Source organism: Ixodes scapularis, unplaced genomic scaffold, assembly GCF_016920785.2.
Source record: "Ixodes scapularis isolate PalLabHiFi unplaced genomic scaffold, ASM1692078v2 PGA_scaffold11__112_contigs__length_91849675, whole genome shotgun sequence".
NCBI lineage: Eukaryota > Metazoa > Arthropoda > Arachnida > Ixodida > Ixodidae > Ixodes > Ixodes scapularis.
Window position 1 is genome coordinate 68,386,878 of NW_024609837.1, and position 25,654 is coordinate 68,412,531.

General features: G+C 44.7%; 1 protein-coding gene across 1 annotated transcript in view; it reads right to left on the reverse strand.

Moving 5' to 3' along the window:
- The window catches only part of LOC8037471, a 229,565-nt gene extending 209,123 nt beyond the window's left edge, over window positions 1–20,442 (reverse strand). Inside the window, exon 1 of the mRNA XM_042288954.1 lies at window positions 20,323–20,442. The gene's annotated coding sequence lies outside the window, so the exon portion shown is untranslated. The remainder of the gene's footprint in view (window positions 1–20,322) is intronic.
- Window positions 20,443–25,654: the final 5,212 nt, after the last annotated feature.

Genomic DNA, 25,654 nt, shown 5'->3' on the forward strand with positions numbered 1-25,654 from the left:
CAGAGTGAACAGATCGACGTCACAAGTGCTCTTTGGACGCTTAATTTCCGTTTGAAGATTAAGGCAAAAATGAATCATACGACGCTGCCTCCAACACGATCAAGGGAGCTCCTTGCTGGTCTCTCATTTAAAGAAAAAAATACTTTTGTTCCTTGTACGACAGTCCTATCAGAATTGTCATAAAAAAACTCTGGTGACTCCTTCGAAGCGTACAGAAGAATGAAGCGCTTCGAATACGCCTGCGACGTATTCGAATACGCCTGCGACGGACTGCCGCGCCATTCGCTGCGCGAATGGCGCGGCAGAAGGACACGTGTGGCAGCTGCTCCGCGGGATTTCACCACAAGCAGCAACAGATTGTTTGCTGTGCGTGTTTAACTCGTTTTCACTGCAAGTGCGTGAATATCGTCAATGATGACTACGACCTACTCGTGCAAGATGGGGTGAGCCAGTACAAGTGTGCGAAATGCGTCAAGCGAAAAAACGACGACGACGACCAAGTTCCCACGCCTAGAATTTCAACCACGGAATATACAATGGACGCGGAAACCGACACCGATGACATTCTCTGTGCTGCAGCAGGTTCATCGACATCAAAGAAAGACATGCAAGCGGTACTGGAAGAGCTCGTTGACCAGTTCGCACGACTAAAAGCGGAAAACGCCTCGCTACGTCAAGAGGTTCGTCGTCTCAACGACACCGTCTCTTTGTTCGTGAGTCAACGCTCCAGGAATATTTCAGACACAACTGACCGCTCTCGTCCGTCGTCCTACGCATCTGCCACTGTAGAGTTTCCCGCCTTGAGTTCCCGACAGCAGAGCCCACCGAGACCTCGAAAAGCGCTGCCAGCTGACACTTCAGCGAATGCCATCGGACCAACTGGGCTCCTTCCACCTGCAGCGTCTACAGCCCAACGAGACTCCGTTCCACGAAGCACCGTGGATGGTGACGGCTTCACCCTTGTCACCCGCCGTAAGCCCGTAAAGCCCTCTGTCGGAACTTCGAAAGCGTCAAAGATAGCCGTGATTCAACGTGCCCCACAAGAAAGAGCCCTGTTTGTGTCAAGACTGTCCCCGGAAACAAGTACGAAGGACGTTGAGGATTTGGTCGCTGCTGTTTTGCAAGGTAAAACTTTCGTATGCACGAAATTGAAAACCAAACTTCCTTACTACGCGTCTTTCCACATTCTCGTTGACAAAGAAGTATTTGAAGCGATAAACAGCGTGTCTGTCTGGCCAGAAGGCTGCATCTTCAGGCAATTTTTTGGACCACTTCCTGTGTCGCGCCACTTCGATAGTGCAGAAAGCAACGTTGAGGCAGGTGCGACTGCAGCGTAATTCACGGTTTTCTTTGCACTTGTTTGTCCGTTGTTTTTTTTGTTTTGTTTTTTTTTTCCTTTTAACCTCTAGCTTCATGGCCGAATACCATGAACTTCTATTGCCTGTTAAACTAAAGCGATATGCAGGAACCAAAGACTCGACCACGATCTTACATTTAAATATACGCTCTTTGAAATGTAAAAGTGACAATTTTATTACTCTTTTAGATCAACTCTGTGTTTCGTTTGAAGCGGTGATGCTTTCCGAAACATGGTACGCAACAGATGACGATGTTTTTATCGTGCCGGGTTACAATCACTTCTTTTTGAATCGAAGCGGAAAACGAGGGGGAGGTGTTTGTATCTATGTTAGACAGGATATTAGATGCGAAATACTCGATGCCTTTACCGAAATTACAGACGACTATGAAATCGTAACTGTGAAGCACGGACGTCAGCTGCTTTCTGTTATGTATCGACCGCCAGCTGGTAGCTTTAATAACTTTTTGTCTTTTCTTGAGAGGTATCTTGATTTCATATCCTTGAATAACTACTCACTTGTTCTGGGCGGTGACTTAAATGTAAATAGTTCGGAAAACTCTTCTCTTTCTTCACGACTGAGTAGTACACTCAGTAGTAGTGGTTTTTGCAATGTGATTGTGTCCCCCACCAGAATTACTCATTCTACGGCAAGTTGTATCGACGTTTTTATTACCAATATAAATACTATAGTTCGCAGTGCAGGTACTATTAGTAGTGATATAAGCGATCATTTACCAATATTTTTTTGTTTTCAAACCCGTGATTTATCACGGAGCGTCGGTAGACTCGTAACTTTCCAAGCGATAACCGACTGCCAACTGCGGTCCTTTCGAAGCACAGTCATGCAAACAGACTGGACTTCTGTCTTTTCAAAGCAATGCGTGAACGAAGCATATGATGATTTCATAAATATTTTTAAGACGCTATACATCGCATCGTTTCCATATAAGACGGTTACTGCTAAAAAACGAATAAGAAAACCATGGGTCACGCCACCTATTCTAACAATGATAAGAAAAAAGAATCGCTTATATCAGAGGTACCTCTGTTCAAAGGATGACGGTGACCATGCAGTTTTTAAGAGGTATCGCAATCAACTGACATCTGCACTTAAAAAATTAAAAACAGAATATCACAAACGTCTTTTTCATGACGCCCACAAGAAGCGTCCTGCGATTGTTTGGCAGTCGATAAATGAAGTGCTTAAACGCAGCAAGCAGAAGAATTCAATAGATGAACTTTCACTTTCTGGTGAGAGCGTGTCAGGAGTACAACTATCTGAGCTCTTTAACAGACATTTTACTAACTTGCCTTCTAGCGCGCACAATGAGCATGCTTCCTCGTTTATCTCGCACCGTGTAACAGACACAATTTTCCTACAACCTACAGACGAATTGGAAGTGATCCGTGTATTTATGGGATTGAATAACAGTAAAAGCCATGACATAGACGATATACAAATAAAGCCCGTTAAATTCGTAATCGATGTGGTGGCCCCACTCTTGGTATATATATTTAACTTAGCATTGTCGAGTGGTCAATTTCCGAATAACATGAAACTCGCAAAAGTTTCAGTTTTGCATAAAGGTGGAGACAAAAATTTAGTTACAAATTATAGACCCATCTCTGTTCTTCCAATATTTTCTAAAGGGCTGGAAAAAATTATATTATATCGTTTAGACAATTTTTTTACGAAGACCTCAGTGCTAACTGACTCCCAGTTCGGATTTCGCAAGGGAAAATCCACGGAAAGCGCTCTGATATCACAGAAAGAAATAATATTACACAATATAGAATGCAAACTGCTGACACTGGGAATATTTATTGACCTTAGCAAAGCGTTTGACTGTCTTAACCATTCGACGCTCCTTGATAAACTTTCATGTTATGGCATACGTGGCACGCCTTTGATACTTATTCATTCATATTTAGAACACCGTAAGCAATGTGTCTCCGTGAGTGATCATGTTTCCTCTTTGCAAATCTTGAAGTTTGGTGTGCCCCAAGGCAGCATACTCGGCCCTCTGCTGTTCAATGTATATATAAATGATCTAGTCAATATTTGCCATCAAGCACGTTTTGTAATGTATGCAGACGACACGAGTATATTTCTGTCTGCATCGAATATGGACGAACTTATACCCATGGGAAACTTAGTTTTGGAAAAGTTTCTTTCGTGGTCAAAAATAAATGGTCTTAAAATAAACACTGTAAAGTCCAAAGCAATTTTGTTTAGACCTGTAAATAAGCACGTTATTAGTAATTATACTCTAGAGATTGGAACTGACCAGATTGAAATAGTTAAACAGCACAAAACGCTAGGTGTCATTTTTTCAGAACATATGCAATGGGATAATCACATCGAATACTTAGTTACGAAACTGTCAAAAGTTGTTGGAATAATATGCCACTGTCGCTCCTTGCTGCCTGTAAATATTAAAATGCAAATTTATCATGCTCTGTTTAGCTCACAAATTAACTATTGTCATTTGGTTTGGGGCACAACAACCAAATCTAATATTAACAAACTCACGATCCTACAAAAGAAAATGCTGCGTTTTATTGCAAACGTGCCTTACGACACTCATACTGAGCCATTATTTCTTAAATTCAACATCATGAGGATTGCCAGTGTATACGAGTACCGTTTGCTATGTTCTTATTTATTTTCGACCGCTGAGTTTGCTTCTTTTTTGTCTAATGTATCCCATCTGACAAAACGTGAATCCTTCATCCTTGTCAGACGCAGAGAGTTCTGGAACGTGCCTCATTTTCGTACAAATTATGCACTCCAATCTATTGCGCATAACCTGCCTTCATTACTTAACAAGTTCCTTATAGACCACAATGATATTCACTGTTTAACAAAAAAAGATGTACGTGTTTGTTTTGTTTAGTCAAAGTGTATTCTGTAGTACTTGTTTTTTTTTATAATGCCCTGTAAGTGCAGGGGCACCAGGCCCAGTCAAGCTACCTCATGGAAGCTTTTTGTCTGGTGCCCTCAGCACAATATTGCTGAAAATAAATATTACTTACTTACTTACTTACGTGCACGCGGAAAACACCCCCAGGCCTGCGGAGAATATCTGCGTCTTTTGCATCGTGTACGAGCAGTGCGACATCGTTTGGAATCGTTCGCACATCTCCTTATGTCCGCAGTAGGGCTCGGTGCTCTCGGTCTGTTCCAGCGCGGTGCCATTTTCGGGCCATTTCTCTCTAAATTTAATTTTTGCGTATCTTTATACACCAATCCAGGTGTTTTTTTTTTTTGTTTTTTCCCGCTACGTTGAGCGAAAAACATTTTCCGCTGAAAAAGTTAGTTAGCGTATCATTATTGATGAATTCAGTTTTTGTCGCCATATTTGGAGGGGAGACACCACACGCTAAATCTAACGGGAAAACTTGTTAGTGTGACTAAACAGAAAAAATCACGTTTGTTTTTGCCGATTTTAGAGGGCAAATTGAATTAATAGTCATACCCAAATTTAGGTCTTCCCGCAATGTTAAGCCAGGGGGCAACGCTTCCCGTCGAGTCTAGCGGAGACATTGTATGGGCGCACAATTACGCACCTTTTTTTTTTTTTGCAGGATTTCCCGCCAAATTTCGCTATCGAGCCCCCATGGACGGAGGCACAAAAGCTCACACCCTTAGTGGCCTTCGAAATGACATTTTAAAAAAAAAAAAAGAAAAAAAGAAAGTGATGCAGCTAGGCAACCGGCTTCGCGAGCCCACCGTGTACCGGAAATTGCGTTATTTCCTATGGAGAGAACCCACCTCCCTATATTTCTTTCACCCCTAACCTGACAGTTTGGTGGAAGCTCTCCCACCCGCGGGAGCAATGAACCTCCTCCTTTTTGGCACGTAACTCTACTGGCTTAGCTTGCGTATGAGCGGGAGATCGGTCACGTGGCGAAAGAGAGGCCTACGATTGGTCTAACGAGTTAGCTTAGCTATGAAAGGAGTACAGGCGAGCGACGAGCGTACCCAACAGTGCTGTACTTGGTTTCGGCGATAGCGCGAGCTGTTTCCGCCATATATCGGTCTTGGGGGAGATTGAAAATCAATCAGTCTTCTGTTTGCATTCGCGAGTGGTAATATGCCGTCGGCAAATACACGGCCGCAAACACCAGCGTGCAGCCGGCATCGCACGTTGTCGCATTCGTCATCACGTGTTATATAAAGCGAAATTCAGTTTCCCTGCTAGATTTAGCGGGAAAATTGACGTCACGTGACCTATATACGAATTCAGTTTCCCCGTTAAATTTAGCGGGGAAACGGAATTGGTGGATGCCACGTTACGTGCATTTTGCCGCTCCATATAGAGGGGAAAGTGAATTTGTGTATAGGTAGCGAGAAATCAAACAATGTGAACTCATTTTCATCGCTAAACTTACCAAGGAAAATCAAACATTAGAGATAGACCTGAGGTGGCCTCAAGATCCTTAAAAAGCCAATCACTTTTGATACCAACCATCAAAAGTAACGACAGTTGAACCAGCTTGGGACTTGAAACCATAGTTGCCGATTCTCCGGAGCTTTTTTTTAAATTTTAAATCAAAGGCAAACGCTTTTTTCGTTTTATAGAACTGTTAAAAGGGTGGGCGAAAGATCAAAATGATAACACCCTAAGTTCTTGATACCATATATCAAAGGCTCAGCAAGTCGCATTTCTCTATAGTAACGGCCGACGATGGAACCCCCGCTCTCTACTGAGTACCAAAATGGCGGCGCTCGCAAGAAAACCAAGAACGCAGTGCCGCAACACCGTGCGTAACTCTCCAGTGGCTCAAGCTTATACTTCTTTTCACCTCAAAGAAGAAAAAAAAAGAAGTTTGACGGATTGCTTATACCCCGAAGTAGGTCTTACACAGGATTCGATTGTCGGAGGACGAAGAGATGCTTTGGTGTTTGAAACGTGCACATCTTGATATGATAAAATATGCCTAATCTAAGATACATCTACATTTATCTTCATTTTTTTACATAAAGGGGGGAAATAAGGTTATGCTCCCCGAGTAGCCCGACTTTGTTTACTACGGTTCTTGAGGCGAAAATGAGTCTAGCCTACACACCTTCTTGGCAAGTGGCAAGTCAGATCGAATTTGAGTGATTCCACAGTACAGTAACAAACTACCCTTGTTTCCTCTTTTCGGGCTCTTTTTTTTCGACTTCAACGTAGACTTGGGAGCCTACCATTATATTCGTCGTACCCGCGGCACACTGCGGCAGGAAATTTGGAAGTGCGGCCTCCGAATTCTTTGGAGCTGGTTTTATCACACGCATTACCCGACGTTATTAGGTTTCAGTGTCCCTGATTTACGGATTAAAAAATAAAATAAAAACACAATGGTGCGTATAAGCAGGCTTGTACGGCACTCAATACAAGTAATACAATAATTTACAATCATTTACTTTTTGGAGTAATCTCGTAATTATTTGAACACATTGCTTAGGAAATAACAGGATTAATTCGAGCGCGCTTCGACGTACTTAATATAGTTAGAGCTGTTTTTGTTTCTACGAATTTCCTACGAAAAAATCTTCAAACCAAGCCTCCGTGAGGATGGTTTACAAAAATTGGTGAATTAAAAAGATAAGTAGCTCATAATTCGGTGATTTTAATCCAATAGTGGACACTACGAAAAATTTAGCTTTTAAACCGTCAGAAAATTTCTTACTCTGAAAATCTGAAGTAATCGGTAAAATAAGTTACTTTATGAGTTAACGTCTCAATTTCTTTTATTTACAAGTAATCGAGTAAAATAATTGAGGTTTTGTAAATCAAGAGTCATTTTTAATTGTGATCGATTACTTCGTTCTAGTAGCACGTACAAGACGGTGGGGTGTATAAGGAACGCACAAAGTACCATTTCTGAGAAATCTGCGTATACAAATAATTCACCGTAAATTCGATTGCTCATACGGCGGCTCTGGTGATTTTTGGTAATGGCATCGTGGTAAGTAGTACGCCCAAGAAAATAGAAACGTAGACGCCGGTCATAATAACGCGTTTGCGAGGATCAAGCAATGAGAGATTTCAAGAAGCTATAACCGATCTCTTTCTTAACCAACTGCCTTCTCTCCCGCTTTAATGCTTTTTCGAGGTTTCTCGTCTGCGTCTAGTCTTGGTCGATTTTACGTGCTAGAGCCGCGTCAATGAAATGTTGGCAAGACGTGTACGACAATTTATTATGTCGAGCCATCTCAAATATACACACGCGCACACGCACACACACACACACAAAAACAGTCATAACACGCGAACACAATGGCTGCTCTGTAATGCTCCCGGATATTCCCAGTGATTCTGGGAACGACTGCTGGATGGCGCTGGTAGCAACAAAGCGACAAAGCCCCTCAATATGCCAAATAACAACAGCCTTTGAGGTATGCAGCCTGCTATCTTGAAGCGATCCAAGCGGCTCTACCGTCGACGCGCCTGTGCGAAAACACACACACAATAAAAATGGCAGAGAGTGCAGGGGGGAGAATGACTGCCTAGGGCCACGCTGTCAGAGGGCAGCGGGCGCTAGAAGGCCATGTTGCCAATCAAGTAACCCTGAAACCGCCATGTCTTGGTCCTTATCATCTTTCCCAGGGCATGTTCTATACGTGACAGTGCACTTTTTGTCTGTGTGTGTGGGCTGTTGCCCAGCCTTCGACGGCGCTCTGACTTCCAAGTTAAAAGCAAATATAGGAAGGCCGCTTGCCATCTTGGAGCAGAAAAGTGTGTGTGCGTGTGTGTGTGGGGGGAGGGGGGGTTCTACTGTCGACGCGCGAGATAAAGATAAAGGGCACGGGAGGCGGAGATGTCGCTACTTTTCTTAATCAGGGGCCTTAGGAAGTGGGAATCAGTCGCGTGTAAGAGAAAAAAAAGAAGAAAAGAGTTGGGTACAGAGCAGGTGCAGAATCATAGTCATTCAATCAATCCCCACCCCTGCCCGTTTCGATCTGGATGAGCATGGTACTAGCGTGCGGTCGTGTATCACTACTGCGTGGTGCACGTTAAAGACCCCAGGCTAGCGGTTGTGCTGCAATGGCTAAATGTCTCTCTACAGCTGTTAGACTCGTCGCCGATTGAGGCAGACTAAGAAGAGCCTGTATAAACTACACATCAAAATCACTAATATTCACCATCAATGTGGGATGAATCGGTGATTTCCATTTGGTCATGTATAAAACAAAGTTGTCCAAATAGTAAAAAGCAAATTGTTGTGTGTATGTTTATACAGCCGGAAGTAAGTCTGCCTAGGTGGGCGTCTAGTGTCTTAGCTGTAGATGAGCAATTTAGCCAGTGCGGTACAACCGCTAACCTGGGGTCTTTAACGTGCACCACGCAGTAGTGAAACAAGACTGCATGCCTGTACGATGCTGAAAGATCGATTACCGGTTCGGATCAAAAAGCATGGCGTCATCCCTAGCTCTAAACATGTTGAGAAAACTGGTTTTGTCTTCCCTTTGCACTATGAAGGTTATCAATGACTCAGTGTTGTTCAATTCAATCCGGTGGTGGTACACCCCTAACAAGATATATTTCTATATGTAATTGAAGTTTTTATTTTTAAGGGAATAAGGAGGATCATATCTTTACATCAATCGTCAACGAAGGGAAGGCGATTATTGAACTGGAGAACTACGGCGGCTTAAACTGAGTACAACATAAAAGCGCAAGATTAAAAAAAAAAAAGAAACATTTGGGCTGAATCGGTTATGTGCCTATATTGAAGTATTTTACACGCAACGGCAAGTATTTTACTTTAGAATATGAGTGAGGACTCCAATATTATGGAAATAAAAGAGTTCGCCAGCTCTCGGGACTAAAATGCGATTATAGCCAATGTGACAACAGCCGAGGTGACAATAGCTGGATACGAGTGGGCGACAATCGTAGCAACCCGCGCCCGAAATTGAAACACGGGGCCACGCCGAGATTAAAACGCAACTTTCGGGCGGTTCCGACACGGGATCTCGTGACAGATGCCCGTTGCTGCGTCAGCACTGGAAAACCCAGTGGTGAGAGAACAGGTCGTTCTGGCGAAACAATACGGTTCATTTTTTATATATATATATATGTGCGAATACCGCATTTTTGAGGCCCTAGTGGGCGTTTCGAAGCATTGACATGGTGGTCGACGTGGACGCCGTTATTACATGTTTATAGTAAAGCCAGGCATGTTTTATAGTAGCGGGCACCGATATCAGACGTGCATTTGAACCAAGATTAAAATGCTCAATGCGCGCGCAGAAAAAAAAAAAAAATTGCGCTACTAATTTAAAGTAAGTTCGTAGGCCGCTCGGTTCGGACCGAGAAACAACGAGAAAGAATTACCAGTAGCCTAAATCGTTGATGTCGGTTCATACCGATAAACACAACTTTCAATATATCTTACACCTCACAAGGATGAAAATAACAGTATTATAAAGTATGCCACATTTCTGAAGCTTTATTAGAGGCAATTGTGATCTAGAGTCGTATGCGGGTGGTGTGAACGCTACAAGTGTAAAATAAAGATGGAAAATAGAAAGCTGTCCGTCTCAGCTTAACTTTGTCCTAGGCTGCTCGGTAAATATTTCTAAATCGTAATCGTCGATTACAGCATCTGCTTTGTTCAAGCTACCGTAATCAAAAAAAAAAAAAAAAAAAGTTCTCGCGACACGTGAAAGTTTAATTTTAGAACTTAGCGAAAAAGTTAACCAGAATTAAATTTTTGGGTGGTCTTCACTCTAAATGAGCGCCGAGAATGAAATTGCCGGGATATTCTCACCGGCCCCGCTTATGGACAGTATAGCAGAACAGAATTCTTACGTGTTGATGTGCGATGACGCGAAGCTGCGGTGCCGAGGTGTTCCTGACGGCGAATACCGGAGGCGTGGAAGTGAATATCCGGAGACGCGGTTGGATGGCACGGGAGTGGAGTTTTCAGTCGCAGTGATTCGCGGTGCACGAGCAATTAGCGCTCACTCGCAGAACCTACCGGCAGGGCTTCATCGACACGAGCTTGCCGCGATGCACCGAACAACCGATCAAACTGCCGCCGCCGCCCCCACCACAGGGGGGAAAAAGAAAAGAAAGAAAAGAAAAACAAAATCGAACCCAAACGCCCTCTTCGTGCGCATGCGTGACGCTGAGCTTTCCTCCTCCTTCGTTATCTCAACTATCCTTTCTTCGCCCGCCTGCTTTCTGACGCGCTCTCTTTCTTTCTCTCTCAATCTATCTCTTTCACTCTTTGTTCACGTTCGCGCAGGCGTTGTGCTGTACGGCGCGGAGTTTAAATCATCCTACTTAAAAACAACTTTAAAAAAGTCGCATTTTCGTTCACGACTTTCCGTGACGTCATCGCACCGTGGGGTGCTACGACGTAATGTAATGACGTCGCGTTTTGTACAGTCGCCGGCCATATGAGCTCCCCCGGCCGAACGCCGACCGGAGCAGCGAAAATCCCGCATGGGGCGCGTCGAGCGCTGCCGCGTTCTGGGAGCCGGGCTATTGGGACCAAACCATTCCGTTATCAAAGGGGTGGACGCAGGAAGTTTAATAGCATTCCGCGTTTTGGAACGTGAATTTGAAGCACGGCCGATTATCATCCCGCTTCCGGTTGTAGGTAAACGAACACGGCTTATCGAAATTCTTCACTACATAATATCTCTGACGTGTTATATGCTACTTTTTTAGTTGCAAACCCGGTTTGTCATTTTAGGTATTTTCTACCCGAAGAGTAATCCTACGCACAAGCCCCCCCTTTCTTACAATCTTTCTTAAATCTATACTAGAGAATGACAATCGATTTTGAAATAATTTATTTAATCTATAAGGATATGCTAAAGACAACAAAAAGAAAATATTGGTGTCGAAGCAGAATAAGGATTCAGGCACTTTTCAAGAACGCGTTTTATCGAGGAGACCCCATTGTTCTGCGCTCAGTAGCCTGATGCTTGGCCGTGGGTAATTCTCTACACGATGACTTTGCAGATGGCTTCCTGGTCGGCCACTTCTCGCTTGCCGATGGATCATTGTTGTCATGCCTAATATCATATCAAACATAGGGCTTTCGCATTTGTAAGCATCGATCGAACGCTGTCGCTTTATCTACGCCTAAAGCAAGCTCCAGTTTATCAGCTGTTATAACATCATCTCCGAACACTTGGGGCCAACACCCGAAGACGGCAATTCTAATCGGCCATGTTTTTGTGATTCACACTTCTAAAGGCTGGAATCCCGATAAAAGCTATGCGTCCACCCCTTTGATAAAGGAATGGCTTGGTCCCAATAGCCCGGCTCCCAAAACGCGGCCACGCTCGGCGCGCCGCGTGCGGGATTTTCGCTGATCCGGTCGGCGTTCGGCCGGGGGAGCTCATATGGCCGGCTACTGTACTTATTCTTACCGAAGAAAACAAAAAATTAGGTGAAGCGAAACGCGCGCTCCAGAAGCAGTCTTGTACATGCTACTATCAAGGAATAATCGATTAAAATTACTATTACTCTTGGTTAAAAAGGTATTCAGTTCCATTACTCGATTACTCGGGAAGAAAAGCGATTGGTCGTTACTTGAAATAAAGTAACCGTTAGTTTTCCGATCGCTTTAGATTTTCAAAACGACAGATTTTTCTTCCGGCTTGAAAACGGGTATTTCAATCTTCTTTATCTCCCAACTTCGGTAAACCGTCCTCCTCTTGGAGACTTGGCTAGAGGATTCCTCGTAGGAAAGTTGCAAAAACCAAGAGTGCAGTTAGAAAGGAGAGGGGAAATAGTAACTGTTTCGAGTAATTTTAGTATTTCTAAAAGTAATCAGTATCTTCTTGCGATTACTTCCTGATAAATGTATTCAAATGATTACGAAATTTCTCCGATAAAGTAATCGATCACAAGCAATTTGATTGCTTCTAAGGAGTGCAGTAGAAGTCTGTAATGACAGGACCAGAAGGCAGGCGTCCTCAGCAGCGAGGGCACCCCAGTGCCAACTGTTGTGACCTCGGCGCAAGTCGTTTTACACGCAGCATTGTCAAACAGTATCCAAAAAAAGGGTGTCGGTAAGGGGGGGGGGGGGGGGGGGGGCAATGTTTTGTGCGAAACACGAACTATCTGAGAGGCCGTGATTTTGTGCAAGGGGGAAGAGAAATTCCGGCGCTGTAGTCGATTTCAGGCTGCTTACCATGGCCTCCCATATCCTGAAGCGCGTGCGCGAAGGCTTCTTTGGCCATCCCATTCGACTTGCTCCCCACCAGTATGAGTTTAGTAGCGCTAACTCCGTCGCTCGCCGCGAGGTGTCGATGTCCGCCCAGTCGTAACACAGCGGCGAGCCGTCAGCGTCGCAGGTAGATATCTGTACTGGTACATGCAAGCCAGCCCGCGGGCCACGGGCCGAGTTCGGGTTTCACGGCTACATTCATGAAGGGTTCGGGCCGGGTACTATATGGGCCTTGCATTGAATTGTACAGAGCGGGGCCCCAAAGCGAGCAAAACCGGCCCTTCCTTTTTTTTTTTTTTTTTTTTAGCGGCGTGTTTTTTTGGAAACGTGTTCGGGGGTCGGGAGAGGAACCACATGGGGGAGAAACAGATGCTGAAGCCCTTGTGTGTGTGTGCATGTTTTTTTTTACGTTTCGGTCTGTGTGCACTGAATGCTGTTCGAGAGCACTAGCGGCGCGGCGTTCCTTTTCGTCCCCGGCGGTGCCGCCTTCATGACATCGCTTCTCCCAATGAACACGCATACATTGGCGCCTACACAATGCGCACCCTCACCGGCGTAAATCACCTTTACGAACGAGTGCCCACATCCCCAATGGGGGTGAAGAGGTTGCCCTGAGGGCTACTTTTCCTTAACAATTTCTCGCAAACCAACGCAAAAAATGCCGATATTGTTTCATATATATTTTTTTTGTTGTTGTACGCATAAGAGTGGGCAATTTAGAACTTTGTCCTTCTTTTGTCCAAACCCGTCGCGACGTTTCCTCTTATTTTCAACTGTGACACATGGTTTGGTTTACTGCTGTTTGCCATTTTTCCTTTTTCCGTCCTTTCCGCGCGGGTTTGGTCGCAAAAAAGGACAATCAGGCTGATTTCTTTTGACAAGCTGCCCAGGCCTGCATATTGCTTTGACTAATAGTACTAGAAAAAAAAAAAAGGATGCTTTCAGCATTGACGTAGGGTGGCGTAATCAACTTATGTGTAGCATTGGCAAGCGAGCTGCCATGCCGCGCAATTTGTGAGCTATTCATGCTGGGCTAAAATAAAGCGGCAGCTAGCCCGTGAAAATTAGCGCCAGGGCGGGCCGGGCCCGGCCGGATGTCGGGAAAAAAATTGGGTTGTGTGTATGTTTATACAGCCTAGAACTTGGTCTGCCTCCAAGGGCAACGAGTCTCCCAGCTGTATATGAGCAATTTAACCAGTGCGGCACACCCGCTAGCCTGGGGTCTTTAACCTGCATCACGCAGTAGTGATACACGACCGCACACCGGTACGATGCTCGTCCAGATCGAAACGGGCAGGGATGGGGCTCGAACCCAGGACCCCTGGGTTCTGCAGCGCGGAACCCAGGCCGGATGTCGGAAATGGGTAGTGGGCCGCAGGGAAGTCGGGGCCCCATAGACAGCGGGCAGGGCTGGGCCGGGCTTCTAAATACCGGCCCGTGCAGATCTCTATAGGCATCGCGGGTGGGTGGTGTCAGCCGCGTCGCCGTGCTTCATCTTGCGTTCACCCAGGCTCTCCGGACTGTTTTGTTTTCGGCAACTTGTGGACATGGTTTGAAAGCAAGGTATGTTCTAAAACTGTAAACGCACGCGCTAGCCATATAGGTTTCTTTGCGGACGCAGTACAGTCGCGATACGTAGTGGAAGGAGATCTGCCGATATAGGTAGTGGTGGTGGGGGTGGGGGTGGTGGCATTCGAACCACGGATATCATGCATGGTGACTGATATGTGCAGGCTCTTTTGTATAATGTATAAGTTGTGTGACTCCGTCTTAGGGGTGCTTCTAGGTGAGGCAACTACCACAATAAGACCCGTATAAATTGTATAATAAATAATAAAAATATTAAGAGAAGAACAACGCGGTCTGCGCTATGCCATCCAACCTCGTGCTCAAGCTCAAAAAGCTACGTCAAACAACGTGCAGAGAAAAAAAGAAAAAGTACAGCATGATCATTTTTATCTAAGGAAATTCAAATTTCTTTCGTAAGGAGCTAAAATGTTTCGGTAGTTTTATACGTGCTACAGATTACAGTCGAATATATCAAAAGCCGCGCTTGTAGCGCTAGCCGCAACATGTCGGGATGAATATCTAAATTAAAATAAAACATCGCAACTTGTCTATCCGCATCCCCAGAGCAGCTGTTCACCGTAATACCACAAACACAAAAATCTGTAAGTAGAAGCTGCAGGAACTCGACGTAACAAGAGCTTTTCTTGGAGTCTTCTCCCTCGCGCCATGCAGCGAAACCACTGAAACGGCGAATTCACTGCCTGGGTTGAGAGCGCCTCTCGCGGAAAAGCGCCGCCTCCTCCTGTTTACAAACAGGCCTGCGTTTGCCCACACCTGGTGGCGTTTGCGCATGCGCAGTGCCGACAGCAGTGCCATCGCAGTGGCGTGACGCGAGAGAGTTGAGTTTGTCTATAGACCTTTTCCGGCGCTCATCACCCCGGGCGAAAGATGCTGCGTCCCTAAGCAGTGGCCGCATGTGTGGAGTCTCGTATTTCGTGGAAGAAAGCTACTGCGCACTCTCAGAACGCCTTTTACAGCACAGTCGGCAAAGATGCCAGCCTACAAAAGGCGAATATCGGGAAGGTCCTATAGCATCGGTAACCCTCAATATATATTTAAAAAAAAGGGGGTGGGGGGGGGCAATTAGCGGTTCAAATCAAATTGCGAAGCGTCGTTCTTAGCTTCAACGCTGCAGTGAACTATAGAATCCGTACGTCGTCGGTTCCCCCATCAGTGTGAAGGCTATATGAATGACGCAGTACTATTCTATTCGCTGTTAGCCCACTCCTGCCTTTGTAGAATCATCTTGACAGCTTGTTTTGGAAAATCAAGCTGTCAGATAAGAATATATAACAAAAGAATAGCAATTATAATCTGGCGTATCATACAGTCGATTATCCTAAATGTGTGTCCCTCTAGAAGCCGTAGTCTAGCGTTTTTGGGTTGAAACAAAAAATGTGCTTGATTTCTTTTTGTGTTAAAGCCAGATACTTGGATGAAATTTCGAGAACGTGGTGGCGAGTTTAGACACAGACAAAAGGAGAGAACAGAAAAAAACAATGCGTAACCGTTAACTGTTTATTATTAAGAAAAACATGCATATAAATACTCTGCGCCATCACGCCACTCAATCATTACCCTGCAAACTCGCTGTTCGCAAGAAGTGGTTTTCTTTATCCGCCAGATCAATCGAAGCCACGCTGACGCACCGATTTCCGTAAGTTTTTATCAGGTCTGCCTGTATGATTTCCCGTACCACTTTATCCTTCTGTCTTCTGATTATCGAGCATGCCTTGAACTAAGATTTGCATCCACAGCCATAACCCATCGACAAATGGCCATCCAGATGCCCATTCACGATTTGGTTGTATTCGCATAATCTATCAATGCATATTCCTGTCTGTCCCATGTATTTCCTGCCTCACGCCAGCGGGATCTGATCGACTATTTGCTCCTTCTGCGCACGCTACAAGCGGGCTGCGATGCATCTTCAGCCAGCCTACTTTGCGCTTGCGGAAGGGGTCGGTCAGTTTGCATATCTTGGCGAATTTTTGGGGGTGGCGAAAAAACCACCTTAGCGTTAACGCGGTTTGTTACCTTCTTAAGATTGTGTGCGGTTTTGTGCATGGGTGTGGTACAACCGCCACTTTTTGATTGTGTGCGGTTTTGCGCATGCATGGTACAACCACCACTTTTTGTTCCTTTTGGGCTGTGTTTTGATCTGGACTGTCTTCGGTTCGTAGCTTCCTTAAAACCCTTTCGTCAACACACACCAAGAGAGACTCCGGAAAACCTGCAGCCATCAAGCGTTCCGTCTGCTGCATCAGGCCTTAAGGTATAGCAGGTTGACATGAAATCCCAGGCCGTTCATAAAGAATACATTTACAATTATTCTCTTAACGAGTTTCAAAAGGGAGGAGTTGAAAAGCAACAGCGGCTTGTTAGCTCTCAGAGCAACACATGTTGCTCCGAAAGGGTGTGCATAATGCCTAAACACTAATTGGCGTTATCCACTAATGCCTCATGCGTAAGTTGGTGATGATTTAAGGCATTTTATAGCCAGGGGTGGCCAAGCTGCGGCTCGGGAGCCGCACGCGGCTCTTCGCGTGTTAAAGTGCGGCTCGCGGCTACCTTCCCGTACCCCCCCCCGCCCCCCTTCCCCTTCACCGCCTCCCTCCTGGTCACACGAGCACTTCTCCAAAAAGAGAAATGGAACGCGTGCGTCTTAAATCGAAAAACAGGTTGCGGTTTTGTAGTCTTGTGCTACTGCAACCTCACGTACAAATAGACTGCTTTTGACTCGGATAGACTGAAAGTAGCTCAAGTCTCGTTTATTGCTCTGGACAAAAGTTTGCACCCTCCCCCCCCCCCCCCCCCCCCGTCTCTTGGAAGTTTCGCGCTTTCGTTTGCGGCTCTTAGGGCGGGTCAGCCTGCCCCCCCCCCCCTCCCCCCCTGTTATAGACAATTAAAAGACTGTCCGCCGCCGAGGGCAAGTGAGAAATATTAAGGTCAAGAAAAATTACACGAAAGTCTCTTGGTGGATTTTTCGGGAATCCGTTAGTGTGACCATTGGAAACGCCACATACGTCTTCCTTTGGGAAACGTTAACGCTGACCGCTTCACTTTTTTTCTTTGGCTTTCTCTTTTTTTTCCCCTATTTTTTGCTCCCTCTTTTTGGCCTCGTCAAGGGCGTTCCCCAAAGGGGGGCGTGAGTAAAGTGTCCCAAGGGTCTTGCTAACGAATTACCCAAAAGTACCACTACGGATCCTCCGGTATTTTTTCACCCCTTTTTGTACTCTGCCTGTCAGAGCACGTCGGCGCCTTTGGATACGGTCACCCATATCACTCGTGGAAAGAACCACATCCATACCACTCGGGGAAGCAACCGCATTCATATCACTCGTGGAGTGAACCGCCATCCATCGTTTTAACTACAAACACACATCACAGCGGGCGTACCGCTACTACGGATACCCAAAGCTAAGAACATCCGGAGACAGCAGAGCGGTAACTCAGCACACCCGTATTCCACCGCGCCATGGGGCAACACCTCCTAGATAACAAAGCCGTAGTGCTGAATGAGAGGGTGTAATCAGAAAAGGCCAAAGCTTGGCACAGTTTGGACACGACGATTAAGTCAACCTTCGGCTCACACTACAATCGAAACCGAGCGCTGACGCAGCACTCGTTTTCAATCTGTTCCCAGTGTTGGTCTTCTCTGATGACGGCATATTATTCAGCACTACGGCTTTGATATCTAGGATGTGTTGCGCGGAACCTTCTCCTCTCTGGCTGAAGCGCCAGTGGTGCGCGTGACTTTGCGGAAAACGAGAGGGCTAGTTTTGACGACAACCCGGCGGTGTCTGTCAGTTTGTCAGCGCTGGGGAAAGAGGGAGAGGTTGAACCAAGCTCACGTCAGCGCTTCGGAGAAATCGGAGCGTCGCACGCGACAACTGACAAACGCAAGACACCACCGGGTTTTCGTCAAAACAAGCGTTTTAATGCATTTAAACTAAATAATCGTCAACAAATCTAAAAACCTTGCTACAATGAAAGCAATCCAGGCGTCCGGAAATGATTCTCTCGTGATGGTTTAAAATTATGTCACTCAAAAATTGTCGCTAAACACTAGCCTGTTTACGGCTCGTGTTTAGCGCCGATTTTGTTATCGATCATGGTAACAACTTGCTCAATACAAACGCAGTAATAATCTACGCGATTCTGTAAAAGAAGAGCACTGCCAATGGCTGTCTATAATTCAACATAACGTCATGGATTATCCATGTGTTTAAACTTTGCTGCTTTGGTTTTCACTTGTGAATTGAGGTTAAAGTTAACTTCAAGCCGTACGTCGCTAAGCCTCGCTCGTGCAGAGCCAATGCTAGCCAGCGTCAACCTCGCAACTGAAATGGAGGCGACGCCATTCAGCGGACAAAACATGAAAGAGAGAAGCAGGGAGCTACTGTTTCTTCCATCATGGATCAAAAACTGAAGCGGATGTTGAATTGTGAAGCAGGCGAAAGGACGTGTAAAGCAGAGATTGGAGTCGTAGATCAGAGTGAGGCTTGCTGACGGTGTAAGGCCCTGCTTTCTTTCACGCTCTCCTGGGTAAGATGTTTGTTCACTTTGCGTCCAGTAGCTGCGAAAGCTGGAAATGTTTGTACACTATCGCATGTCTGCTTATACCCATGTCAGACTGCCAATTAAATGTCATTTTCATCAAATGAAATTTGAGTGATCGGGCAATCAGCGCGCGACACTCTGTTCCACACGCGAAAGATCGCGAGCTGATTCACCGATCGCAAAAATGCCATTCGATGGAATTGACATTTAATTGTCAGTCTGAAAGGGGGTATAAGTTTGATTAGGTTACAGGAAATAGCCATACTAGGGCATGAACAGACTGCATATGCTATGTACCCAGGATGCAATTCACGCCGGTTTCGGCTTTCTTTGTTTTGTTTTTAATTTGATTCTTAATCACTTGGCCTGCAATTTTTAATTTCCCACTACTTCAAAAACAAGGGCAGTATCCCGCTTCCGGAATCTACCTCTATAACTTCCAGAATACAGTTGTGTTTTTCTCACTTCAGGCTGAATAAATATGGGAGCTGTCATATTTATTTCTGTTGATCAGTTACAGCGGAAGACCGTACAATGCAAACCCGGTAATGGCGCTATATGCAAATAGAGACCTAACAAGAGCTGACGAGCATCGGCCTGACCAACTGGTTAGGCCGAGATGAGAGGTGTTTAAAGGTAACGGCCATTGTTAGTACGTTCCGCATATACGTGGAAAAAAAAAACTTGAGGTTTGTAAGTTCTTTTGCTGTCTGTTTTTAATTAACAGAATCACCCAGAGTGCAAAGTGACACACAAAAACTATATTGAATTTCTGCTTGTATGACACGCTTCAAAAAAGTATATTTGAAGTATTGTTTTAATTAATGAAGAGGATATTAAATATATAGGTTTAGTATACACACGTTGGTTCCCAGAACACGCCGCTTAAGTTCGAAGTTCGCTAATGTATACTTTAAAAGTACGCTTACAAACTAACAAAAAGGCATATTCTTACACCCCTTGTTCCATATAAGACACCCTATAAATTCAGGTCCACCTACTGCGCGCACAAGTCGAACCGACGGTACATACTTTCACGAGCGGCTTGATAGACGAGTGGTACAACTTATTAAAATATCTAACGCACGTGTTACTGACTACACAAAAAATAATCGGGATTTTCTTGGCCCTACTACAAAAAATAAGTATTTTTTTTTCTGTTGTCTTTGATACGTACTTTAGCTGTTTATTAAGTTACACCATACCTTTCAAAAGCCCATCGTAAAAGTTGGGGTAGTCTGTTCAGCGCCAATGCGCTGTAAATCAGACTGAAGTTTTGAGGTGCATTATACGGGACAAAAGGGTGTAGCACGACACCCTTTTTTTGAGTGTTAAAATATTTAGATTACAGTATGCTAAACTGCACATTAAATGTAATTGTTTTATTCTTAAAAGTTCAAGAATTATACAAGTTCTTGTTTTCTCTCTCAGATTGCTTTTTACCAAGTGTACGTAAAATTAAAATCGAAGATAAACACTTTTTTTCTCTCTTCTACAAGTTCTGAAGAAGTCTAACTCAAGTATCTCCGTCCGACGGCTATACCGGCATCTTTTTAGCGGTGGGCAGACTATCTCCATCCGGGCAAAATGAAGGAACGACACGGGTTTGGCATTCTAACCACCGAATGATATTCTCCTCTTACCTGAGAAAGGAACCGGACAATCATGAACCGTGACAGCAACAAAGGATGCTTCATCCCTCCTGCGTAAACAAAAAATAACATAGTTTCTATAGCGTCCCCTCTGGAAAAAAAAAAAAACCCACCAACCCATTGTTTATAAACACCCTTGTTTTTTCATAGTGCACCGCTCATGCGCAGAAACCTTTTTTTTTTTTTTAAAGGGCGAAGCGTTCGATATGCAGCGCCACATGCCACGCCGTGTTGTCCAAGATATGAATGGAATGTGTGAGTGACTACGCTGTACTCACTGGACGTTGTCTTTGATCCTGATGTTCAAAGCGCGTGATCAAACCAAGCTCCTAACCTCTGCCTGAAAAAACAAAAAACAAATTGCCGTGTTTTAGCTTTTTGTGAAATGCAATGGAAGCGCGGGATAGGTTATACGCAGTTCCTACCCTGCCGCCGTGTGAAGAGAAGAGAGGGAAGGAAAGTAAGCGAAGGGCAAACTGGTTCTTCTCTCTCCCTCCCCCTTTCCCGTGGCACAACGCCATTGGTTGCGCGCGCAACGACGTCGAATAGGTGGCTGCACCTTCACTACCTTGCTGACGCTATTTCCCGTGGCCTTGCTAGGGTGTACTAAAATGGGACGGTGTGCCATCCGGTGGACGTGAGTGTGTCGGGATGTGCAAGCACGCCGGTGAGGGCGCTGCGGGGCAGAGCGCAGCCATCGTATTCGTGACTCTAGCGAATTCTAGGGGGCACGCTGGCCAGGAAAAATGGCGGGTGAAAGGAGGTTGTTTTCTTCGTTCAGCACGCGAACCACCACAAATTTCTTGCACAGCAGCGTAAAATCGGTGCTACATATAAAAGCAAAGAGATTTTTCGACGGTAGAAGCCTTCTTTTAGTCAGTGCGTAGGAATGACATGGCGGAAGCATAAAAATAATTACTGGAGCGATGTTTGTTTCTATGCTGCCTACGAGAACCAAGCAGCGATAGCAGACGACAAAGCCAAAACGACCTCCTCTCTCGAGCTTCTCGGCGTCGCTGCTACGCGGCGTCGATTTCGCTGCAGTCGCCAATAGGGCTGAGAGGGGCCTGGCGGTTGCAGCAGAGATGCCCTATTCGGCGTGATTATGGTCGTTTGCTTTGCCCGTTTTTGTTTGCTCGGTTGTGAGAAAGAATACGTTCCACCCTATCTCACACCCCTGTGAAGAAACGTGACTTGCGCGAGAGGCAGATGCTTATATTTAAAGCGCAAATGCCGTTCGGAGCGGTCAGTTACTTACGTATTGCCTCTTTAAACATTTTTCTTTCGTTCTGCTATTATAGAAAAATAATTGTCGCTCTCACCTTAGATGCAATCGTGAAAAAAATCGAAATTTCAGCATGATAGGATATGGGACGCTATACTTCCCACCTTTAGAGTCAAAGCTCTTCTAATTATTTTTTTGGCAGCTGTGCAGTTTGCAGACCTTCAAATATCTAGGTTTTGTTCTTGCTTCAAGACATCTTTTTTTTTTGTATGTGTGTAGCATATTTAAATGAGCCCGAGCTTTTCTTGTTATCTGCATTATTTCCCAGAACAAGATAATGGAGTAACTTCAACTGCTAGCTTTATTCAAGAGCGATCCCACTTGGAGAAATTTGTTCTCTCTGAAATGTCACATTGGTCACAAATTCTTTTTTTTTTTTAATTTCTATTTTGGTCTCTGCACCAGTTTTGGTTTTTTCCTTCAGAAATAAATGCCATCGCGTGACGCGAAAGGATTTTTTTTTCTTGGAAACTGACGATCCGACTTTACGAACAGAGATGCGTCGCTTGGCGTCCGAAAGAAGGAGCGTCTCTCTTTGCTTGTGTTGTAACCCACGTTGCACCCCGAAAAAAGACACCACCGCTCTGTTTGTTTCTTTACAGTATTCAACATCGTTGTAAGTCCCTTGTCTCTTCGGCACAGCTGGCAGCCACACAACATTGTATCGCTTCACACACAACGCAAGGAAGGAAGAGATAGTCGCGGCAACGCGCCCCAAGCCAGCCTCGCTAAACGCTGCCCGACCGGCTTCTGGCCCCGCTGTGACCGGCAGCGCCACCCAAGGCAACTGCGGCAGAATTGGGCCTCAAGCACCGTGCACAACGGATAGTTCCACTTGCCCTGACAAAAACCTCGATGCGTTCACCTTTAAAAAAGAAAGCGTTGTCTGAAAGCATTTAGTGACCGTTCTTCAAACTTTGGGGAAATTCACACCCTAGTGGACGTACTTGAATATGGTCAGCTGAACAATTACAAATTAGAAAAAACCGTGAGAGAAAATACATACACACCGCTGTGTATGTATTTTCTCTCACGGTTTTTTCTAATTTGTAATTGTTCAGCTGACCATATTCAAGTATGTACCAACTAGCTCAAGTAAAACCCGTAGTCTAGTGGACGGCTTTGAAAAGGTGCCCCGAATTAGCGAGGGTAGTTATGTATTGAAATTTTGGGAAAAGGAAACGTCCTGGCGCCCTGATTTATCTTCACTTGCGCTCCTCACTTTTGCAGTACCGGCCACGCAAGTCAGCGTGGAAAGCTTCTTTTCGGGGTTAATATACATCCTGTCATGCCGACGAACGCGATTGATCCTGGACATACTAGATGATGTACTTTTCTTTGGGTAGTTTCACGCAGCCAAGGCAGTGCGCACACATCAATAAAATTAATATGGCGTATGCATGCTACAATTTTGGATAGGCACTTGTCCATTCCTACCGTAGATATGTTTAATTTTTTGTTTGCTGAATAAAAATGTTTGTACCCAGTCTCGTGTCAGGTCTTGCATTTTTGAAGATAATTCCGATAAACAGATGTAGTGCACAAAATCAATAAATGATCGTTTATTTAATACCGTAGTAGTCAAATCCATGGCAGTAGAGGTGTGCGAATATTCGCTTAAATTTTTCACTTCCTTGAACCGTTATGAACCGGTCTAACCCGGTTCGAACCATTATGTTTTCCGCACCGGAGTTGAACCTGAACCGAACCGAAAGATGTGAACCGTAATGTGAACTGAACCGAAAAGAGTTTGGCTTCGACACCGTGCTTAAAGAAAAAATTGATGATCTGGAATGGACGGTTTTAATTCTCAGCACACGCGCAGCACCAACGGAGTTGGTTTTGGTGAACGTTAAATACTACCTATTCGCGACGTCCGCAACCAAAAGTCTCGCCGTGGTCGGGCTTTCACAACTACGGAAGAGCAAAATATGACTTTTTTATTAATATTTATTCTGCCAAGTCCGCGAGAGAAAATTAAACCCGATGTTGCGGTCCCAGTGTATGAACTACGTGTCTCGGAAAGCTAAAACTGCGTGTGATTGTGACGCTAGCGATGCTGATAAAATGCGAAGGTTTAAGAACATGTCGAATTTACCCGACTCAAACGATGAAAGAGAAAACCGACTTTTCGTAATAAGTTCACGTCTACCTGGGACCAATATTTGACAAAATAAAAAACGGCATTGTGGGGGCGTGTGGCAATTATTTAAGTAAAAAAACAAAATGAAACAAACAACGTATTAGCAAAAAAAAAAAAAAAGATCCTGGAAAGAGAAAGAGAGAGAGAGAGATACTTCATTTCAAAACAACTCTTAGTGCAAGTCGTCGCTACCTAAGGAGCCCGGCTAGACCCCTGGCTGTGGTTCTGGGTCCGGTTGGCAGGATGCCCTTATGTGTTTGATGTGGGCCACAAGCAATGGCCACAAGGTCGGGCGGAGTTCCTGGGGTGGAACGGTCCAGCTCTCCCAGGAATAGGGGATGGAAGGTGGGATGTGAGATCGGGTAAGAATGCGGGGGAAGAGAGAGCTTTCTGATATTCCCAGTAAGCGTGAAAGGCGTCGGGGTAACCGCCGCATACCTGAAACGCCAGTTTGCCCAACCTGTTTTCAAAGTGGCGCTGTATGGCATCGTTGGGTAGCGTAAGTGTCTGTGCCTGACGGATCTTGGAGCCCATAACGGCATTTATTGGTGCGCGAATATTAAGCCTAGAGGTAGGCGTCAACTTATAATAAAATGTCGTATTTTTCTTTAATCATTTTTTATCCATGGTAACGTCGTGTCCTCAAACTTTCGCGTCCCATCATCACCACCAGCGTCATATTCTTACATAGTTTCAGCTTTCTGCGATGCGTGTAGTTCATTTATGCGCTCTGAGAAACCGGGCTTCCTTCTTTTCCTCGGACAGGGCACTTTCATCTCAGGAGTCAAAAACAATGACAGTCGGTCATCTTTGACGGCGTTGGTTGAAGAACGCGGTCACTCCAAGCTTCCACCGTGCTTTTTACACAGACCATTGAACATGTCGTTCACAACTCACAACCCTGGTCGTGACTTCAGGAGTAGAAATTATAAGATGGCGCCACAGGAACATACCGCCACCAACAGGGGCGTTGCAGGACGAGTCACGATGGACGTGGCACAGGCGTAAAGCTCCGTTTCTTGAAACTTCGTCGTCTTTATGGTTGGATTTGTCGAATGAAGTGCGTGATACATATCTATTACGGAGCCAGGCACCAGACGCGGGATCGATAGAAATTAGGCAAATTAATGACGCTACGTCGCTTACTAAGCCATTAGCAGGACCGAAGGAGCGGAACGATACCAAAAATAAAATAAGCGGAGAAATGAAAAAAAAAAAAAAAACTCGCTTTGTGGAAGCAGGAAGTGAGATCGATGTAAGTGCAATCATCCCTGATGGTAAAAGCGTTCTTTTTTATGACAGTGTGACCAGCCGATACAAATAACGAAGTAATAAATATCTAGATTTAGCCTAGCGCACCCTCGATTTATTGTGGCGGTTCAGTCGAGTCGCAAAATTTAAGTGCAAAAGAAAGTTAAATTCACGTCAAGCACTGCCTTTCTTAGGCTGTCAGTAATAATAGCATATCCGTCAGAATATTACTGGCGTCGAGCTTCTCTACAAAAAAAAAAAATATACATATTGTCACGAATGACAAGTAAATAAATAAAAGACGTGTCGCGCTGCTTAACAAGAAAGCGAATATATATATATATATATATATATATATATATATATATATATATATATATATATAATATATATATATATATATTCGCTTTTGTATTGAATAAGAATAATTAAAAAAATTAAAATCCTAAAAATAAATTTAGGTTTCATATAGAATATTTACTTCCTCGCAAACCTTTAGATGCAAAAAAGCTCGCGCCTGACAAAATAAGAAAAGGGCGGTCATGGCTTTAATGAATTGAAGAAAAACTTTCGTAAAATTAAAGATTCACCTAAGGGTAATTGCTAATTGCTTTGCAATTATTGATTCCGTTCAAATGTAAGCT